The sequence below is a fragment of the Copadichromis virginalis genome, unplaced genomic scaffold (assembly GCF_057382275.1).
Source record: "Copadichromis virginalis isolate Kocher_CV1m ecotype Utaka unplaced genomic scaffold, C_Virginalis_male_GT1.1 unmapped_scaffold_1, whole genome shotgun sequence".
In the NCBI taxonomy this organism is placed as follows: Eukaryota; Metazoa; Chordata; class Actinopteri; order Cichliformes; family Cichlidae; genus Copadichromis; species Copadichromis virginalis.
The window spans coordinates 5,187,735-5,195,549 of record NW_028188589.1 but is presented as its reverse complement, the minus strand read 5'-3'; the positions used below and the strand labels follow the sequence as shown (position 1 = coordinate 5,195,549).

At 42.2% G+C, this 7,815-nt stretch overlaps 1 long non-coding RNA gene across 1 annotated transcript; it reads left to right on the top strand.

Annotated features, from left to right (window-relative positions):
* The first annotated feature begins 428 nt into the window (after positions 1-428).
* Positions 429-1,132, top strand: LOC146679633 (uncharacterized). Its single transcript, XR_014918575.1, has 2 exons — positions 429-853; positions 957-1,132. It is a non-coding gene; the product is annotated as an uncharacterized LOC146679633 (long non-coding RNA).
* Positions 1,133-7,815: the final 6,683 nt, after the last annotated feature.

Below are 7,815 nucleotides of genomic sequence, written 5' to 3'. Positions count from 1 at the left end.
TTTTGTTTGATTCGATTCAGTTTTATTTCTATGGAGTCAAATAATAAGAAAGGCTCTAGAACAGCCCTGAGTTTGTCCAGGTGACACTCCTCTGAAGAACAAAGACAAAGAGGAAGAAGGGGATTCGTTTTCAAGTCTTGTTTCTTTCAAAATAAAAGCTGAAATGTTTTGGAAGCATGATAATATTTCAGCCAGGATGCCGTCTCCAAGGAGACCTGCACCTCAGCGCTGAGCTCCACATCACGCCCTGTGAAAGCACAGATATAAATCTGCTGCAGTGAGAAGAACTTTACCCAACACAAGTGTAGAAGTAGACATTTGACTTTACCTACAACCTGTTAACAACAAAGCTTTCATTGCCTCTGCTGTTGATGTCATGTAGGACTAATCATACTTCACATTAGCCATGCACACGTCAGAGGATCTCCAGGCTCTCAGTAATAAAGCCAAGCAGATGATGTGAACATAGCAATAGTAAAACATGCATCATAATCAGCTGTATGTGTCGACTATGTGGCACCTCAGTCTTGTTGGCATGAAGAAAAGTTGTGTAACATGTAGCATAAGGGCTGCAAAGACATCATGTAGACAGCAGTCGTCTGTTAGTCGTAACGTATCTCCTGTTAAAGAGTTAAATGTGCGTTCTCCATCTCTGTCCTCTCACAGCTCGCCGTACACCAACTCCAGCTGTGGTAACCGTGGCTGTGCCCATCAACACGCTGAAGCTGAGACGCCACCCGTCACTATGGCGACTCCAATAGGGTTACCTGTCAGCTGTGGACGCATGAAAGGAAAACAGCAGAAACACAGACATGTTTACTGGAACATTTCCTATTGACAGCTTTATGGAAAAGTGGGTTTAAACACTTTTCTATGTTTTATTTTGTTTATTTATGGATTTATTGTGAAAGGAATTTCAAAGTTTTAATTTGACCTTTCCCCTGTTTTTCATACAGACTGGAGACGAATGGATGGTGCTTTCTTTGTTTGTCTAAAGATAATGAATAAAACTCTACACACATCTTAAACCACCCTCCTTTCTATATATTTTGTTATATAAATGGAAAGTATATAAGACACAAACTGAGCTTATATGATACTAAGGACCCTGGAGGTCAGTCCACCTTTATAATTCAGCACAGCCTGGAGTCTCTTAGTCAAGCTTGTTTGTGTTTTCTGTGAGGAAGTTTTCAGCAGCAGCTCTTTTCTTGGATGTTGGTTCCCTTTGTTTCCATCCTCTGTTAAGATGTTTCAGTAATGTTGAGGTCTGGGGAGGCCAATCCATGGCTGACGTCCTGTGATGCTGCATTAGCAGTTTGTTCATAGTGAAAAATGAAGCCACTGCCAATCAGACATTTGCACAGTGGATCAACTTCTGATGGTACTGTCCTGAATTCCACACCTATAATATGTTTGCATGTACTGATGAATATGTGCAGCTGATTTTCAGTCCAGTTCCTGTGTGACAGACGCCAGTCTTTCTGCCTGTGTCCTTCCTTAACAATAGAGCCATCCTTCCACTGAGACTGTTTCTGATGAGGCTTCACTGAGCAGTAGATGGATCCCTCAGCTCATCTAATCGTCCTATTTCTAACACATGACTGTCAGAAACTGTTAATCTGCTGCAGCTCTTTAACTCCTCCACTTCTTTTTTTGTAATCTCTTAGTTTCCTCATCTTTTAAGGTGGCACTGCACACCAGATCCAAAGTCAACATGCTGTTATATAATGGAGTTGAACCTGTAATGGAGTTTGATTTAAACCAATCAGCAATTAAGTGAATGATGATGAGCAAAGATGGTGGAGGTGGTGGATGAAGACCCGGACAGCTGTGGTTGGCTCCTCGTATAGAGCAGAGTGAGGTTGTGTTTGCACATTATTATAAAACCATGTTCACCATATATTTTAGCTGCAGACAATAACATGATTTCTTTGCTGTGGTGATTTTATTCCACTTTGGTAAAATGGAAAACCATCATTTCTTGCTGTAATTCACACATTATTCCAAGAGCCTCAACACGAGCCTTGTAGTCCGACCATATATAGACAAATCAATAGTTGTGTTTGTAACAGCTCATGAACATGAATCGTTCCACATTACTTTAAAATCATTGTAAACTAAACTGGAATAAATGAGTGTTTATATATAGTTTTGTCTCAGCTGTTCATACACAGTGTTTCAGTTCTTATCAGAGTCCCACCGTCTCACTGTGGTGAACCTTTAGCTCTGTTGTAAGCGTGTTGTTAGACCAGGGGCCCGTTCTTCGTACGTCGCTTACTACATCCAAGATCAAATGACACATCCAAGACCAAACCATCGCGCTAACCGTGAGCTCGCTAATCCGGTTCCCCGAACCCACCTGTTGTTGACGATTAGTACAGCTGGACGCAGTAATGTGACATCACTGGGTGTCGTAAAAGGGGCTACGCATCGATAGTAGAAACATTGATAGGCAACCCGCTGATTGGTCGGCGAAAATGTCGAAGGGGCGCGCTCGGTATTTTCCGGCAGCAGAGCAAGAACTCTTGAGTGCGGGATTTCAGGAGTTTCAGAGTTTAATTAAAACGCAAGGGAACACTGCAAAGGCTGCAAAAGCAAGGAGAGAGGGCTGGCAGAAAGTTGCTGACAAATCAAACTCGTAAGTAATTTAATAATAACAATAATAATGGAGTGGGTTTATATATAGCGCTTTTCAAGGCACCCAAAGCGCATGACAATACCACTATTCAGTCACTTTATTATTTAGCCTATTTATAGATTTATTATATTACACTATATTATCCAATATTATATTACATTATATTATATTGTCATATTATATCCCCTTTCACATTAGAGCCACAACAGGACCCACTAGAACATGGGAACAAGTAAAAGTGAAATATAAGAATATTCTACAGAATGGTAATATTTATCACTTATATTGCTTTTCGTCTCTTGGAAAGAGACCCTGAAATAATCTGTTTGTTTATAACAGCAACCAAGAAAAGGGCAGAGCAAAAAAAGACAGGTGGTGGTCCTGCACCCCCTCGTCAACAAGTTGGTTAAGTGAATAATACCCTCACGGGAATATCGATATCTCTCAATGAGCACACTGTCGCGCTGAGCTAAAGGATCCTGTCTGTCCCGCAATATACGCTGAATTCTGAGGACTCTCCTTATCAATCTTGCACCTTCCGCAATGGGCTGCTCGCGTATACGGACAGGACATGGCTGCGACAGGCTTCCCAAATCCACCTTCGCTTTTATAGCCGTGGTCTCTCATCTTGATTACATGAAGTAATTTACAATTACTACTCTGAAATATGAATTACATCTGTAATAATCACATACATGTAATAGAATGTTAATAGTACATTTCCCTTTTTTAGGAAATGACCTGTATGTATCTGTGTGACATCAATAAAAGGATCAGGTGCTGCATTATCTTTAGTTACATTGATGTTATTTATTTATGGTGAAACAGTGGTGGAATATCGCTGTTGCTTTCGTGTAAATGAAGCGGACATACCTGAGTGGCCGCGATCTAATCCTGTTTACATAAAGTAAACCTGCTCCCGAGCAGGTTTACGCTCACGGCTCTGTTGCTATGACAGCAAGTCCCGGATGAGCTCCGGGGAACCGAAAGATCCAAGATCAGGCGAAATCGTCAACAATCTAATCCGGCTAACTTACTTAGCGAGGTACGAAGAACAGGCCCCAGGTTTCCCTCATTTAAAAATAATCTCTCATTAGAAATGGACATGATGTCTAAGACATAGAAATGCTTATTATGGGTTCACTTGATGTCACTGAATAGATGCACATGGGTAACGTGCAGGCCATCCAGCTCCGAGGTTTATCTCCTCACCTCGAGTCTGCGACACTCTCTCCGTGTCCTCTCAGATAAGGGCGCGCACATTTCTGCACGATCTTCTAAATTACAAAGAGCGATTCACAAAACAGAAGCTCACAAAACACTCATCACAAACCAAAAATGGCTCCACTGAGCGTCAAACTGTCACCAGAATTTACTGATAATCTAAAGACTCACAGAACTCATTTTGTCTCATTGTGTCTTAGTTTGAGACATAAGTGCATGATCATAATACTGTGTAGTTAGATGAGACAGAGCTGATGCTTGCTCTTAATTATCCTCTTCATGTTTCCCGAGCCTCAGCAGTGGAAGCTACCATGGATAGAAAGACTATGACTCATCTTAAATCTCAAATCTTTGTCTCCAAAGAGCTGCTGATGTGTCCGATATGATCCACAAGCTTAAACTAGGATTATAAGTGTGTGCAGTGATGTGTGTGAAACCTCTGAGGACTCACACGTGTGTGCTTCAGCCCACACACACATATGAAGCACTGCGACCTCACACAGAAGTGTTTTACACATCCAACCTGAATCCTGATCATTTCTACAGTTTATTAAGTTCAGCTTCACCTGAACATCAGTGATGAAGCTGCTCTGACTCCATCACAGCTCACAGCTGTTGGAATGAGTCAAACAATGAAGAAGGTTCAGAAACAGCTGATGATTTTACAGAAACATGATGCAAACATGAGAATGGACACATGATTTTTTATTAACAGACACTGTTTATGTTTCACTGTGCATGACATCATCAACACTGACACCAGGGGGCGCTCATCACCAGCCTGAGGAAGTGTGATAATGGGGGGAGACGCAGTGTTGTGTGTACTGCAGTCGGACAGAAGGAAAAACTTCCTCCTGAAAACATTTTCATCCTTCCCAAAAGTGTTTGAGTCAAATGTTACAAATATATAAATACAATAAAACACAGGGTCTTACATAAAATCAGTGATGCAGTTGTGCACTGAGCACCTTTCCAATGTTCCTTCCTCAGATGAGTCCAGCTGCTGAACACATTAACATCTGTATGTAAATGTAGCCGAGAACCAACCTGAGCACTGCTGGGAAAATACAAAGGCAACCATCAAAGTGCTGTTTTATCTTATTTATTCTGAATGTTGACTTAGATCCACACCACGATTTATGAAACTATAGAACTAAAATAACAACAATCGTCTGCTTCTTTAAAATTTCTTTCATTACATCAAACCAGTGAAAACTGAAAAAAACAAAGAGCTGTTAGCATGTTCAGACCAACTTTGAGACAGAGACTGTAAAGTTCTGCACTTTAAATCCTGCCTGTGTTCCTGCAAATGATTCACACTGAAAGTATCTTAGTTTAGTATTGAGTGAGCCACAAAGCAGCCTGATAGCTTTAAAACAGTAAAAGTAAATGAAATTGACAGTTTCAGTGTAGCTGGATCTATTATTGGGGGGTCATGGCCCCCGTAACCCCGCCTGGTCCTGAGGTCAAATCCACCATCTTTGTTTCAGAGCTTCATGTTCTCCCGTGTTTGTGTGCGTCCTCTCCGGTACTCCGGCTTCCTCCCACAGTCCAAACACATGCAGTTAGTGGGGTCAGGTTAGCTGTGAGTGGTTGTGTCTCTGTGTTATTCCACCTTAATAAATGACTTCCTGTTAGCATGAAGTGCTTCTGTAGGACTGATGTCATTTTCATGGTTGGATCATTTAAATGAAGCTGGACTCAGATGCAGTAAATAAGCTGATTGATCATTAATGAATAAAGCTGGTCAAACACATCACGTGGACACATGTGATTGTGTGTTGTAGTATTGATCCCAATGCTGGTATCAGTCCTGGATCAATAACACTGGATGGATGCGTTCAGCATGGAGCCCTGAGCTGTGTTACAGACAAACATGGAAACTGACAGGTCTGTGTCATTCACAGTCTGTAACACTTCTAAACAACAGAGGCTGACCCAAGTGCCTCAGAGCCAGGCACGCTCACATCACAGCTCTCTAAATAAGCCAGTTTCAAAATAAGAGCTGAAAGCTGTGTTTGCTTGTGTTAGCTTATTATTGTGGAGACTAACATTCAGTGATCATGTGTTCAGACTCATAATGATTACTCTCAGAAATCCTGATCTTTGTATTTACTGTGTGTTGGATCAATAACTGAGATTCATGGTATCACACAGCTGTGCTGCTGCTGCTGATGTCAGCACATCTGGAACAATACGAGGTATCTGCTACCAGACTGAGCAGGACGTGAGACCTGTGGACTGTTTAAAGCTGTCCCTCCACAGCTCACTCAGACCTGATCCACACCTCAGTGATATTCTCTGACTTCCTCAGTAGAGACAGAAACCATTCAGATCTGGGACCATCAGCTGACTGATGATGTCACACAGACTGTGTTTTTCAGGAACAGTGATTCTGATGTGAGCCTGCTAGCTGACAGCAGACCTGATGAAAGCACATGTTGACATCTGTGAGGACAGACTGGACTCTTTGACTGCACCTTGGTTCTCCTCAGAGGTCTGTACAGGAGCATGTCCACCCCCACTGAAGATCTCAGTCACTGTGAAACATAGAAAGCTGCTTGTGTGGCCTCTGCCTCACATGTAGATACAGCTACAGGCTTCTCTGTCAGTCAGACTGAAACAGTGTCCTGATGCTGCATCATTCAGCTCTGTGCCCCAGTCAGCATCACTGGGAGCTACCAGTGTTTCTGCCCTTTTCCTGTAACACTACACTCAGCACAGGCTCAGCTGGTATCCAGTGTTGGACTTTGGCTTCAGCTGCTGTGATAGATCCTCTAACATAGATCAGCTCTGCTACATGTTGTTAGATAAGTGCAGCTGCTGTCATGTCCTGATGTTTCTCTGGCTCAGCAGCTTCTCCATCAGAGGTTCACATGGAGCTGATCCAGTATCTCCAGTAACTGTGTTCTGTGCCTCACTGGTTCATCCTTCTGTCTGTGTGACGTCAGTCAGATGTTGAAGTTCAACTCTGTAATCTTCACTGTGTCACAGAGTTCAGTGAGTCCCGTTATTCACAGTATCAATCAGATCATCAGAGAACAGCTGATCAGCAATCAGTGGTGCCAACAGCGCCTCCTGTGGTGAGAGGATGCAATAATGCAATGTAGCATTTTTCCACTCAACACTTGCAGTCATGGAAACTGTCTGTTGGATCTGTGTGACGTTGCTTTCTTGGTTAGAGTTCCTCACAAATGTCCAGATGATTCTTCTAATGAGGCGTCGACCATGTTTGCAGCTCTTTGGAAGAAAACGTCGCCCTTTGCCATCCTTACTTTTCTTTGACTTCTTCAAATGCAGCTGAACTCCAGCTGGTATTTTCTTGGACTTTGCAGCTGTTTCTGGTCATCAGTTCATTCCTGCAAACCTCTGAAGCTGAACAACAATGATGCTGCATTGCTGGCTGATCCCAAAAGGTTGATTCTGTTCATCTGGACCTTTTCAGAAACGTTTGCTCACTGATCAGGTGACTTCTTCAGTCTCAGCTGACTGCAGCTTTACAAGCTTACAAACAGCACATTTGCACAATGACTGAAAGCAGCAGCACCTGATATATATGATACTAATATAATACATATACATATATAATCCATACTAATGATGAAGGAACTGAGCTCACAGTCCATTGTTCATTCAGTGAACTACTCAGTTTATTTTGGGCCTCAGAAATGCTCACTCTGTTTGTACATCACTGTCAGCAATAGACTCATTCTGCTGTGTGGACAGGAACACATGTGACATCACTTCCTGTTTGTTTGTGACTGAAGAAGTTTACAAGGAATCATTTAGAAGAGTTTCAAACATCAACTGATTGAATCCATGAATCTGAAAACGTGTTTGTGAGTGAAAGAGACAGACATGTACAGACTGAACTATCTGTTCAACAGTCAGAGTGTTTCTGTAACAGGAGACACTCTTTACACTCCACTCAGCACAGGGACACTGAGGAACCA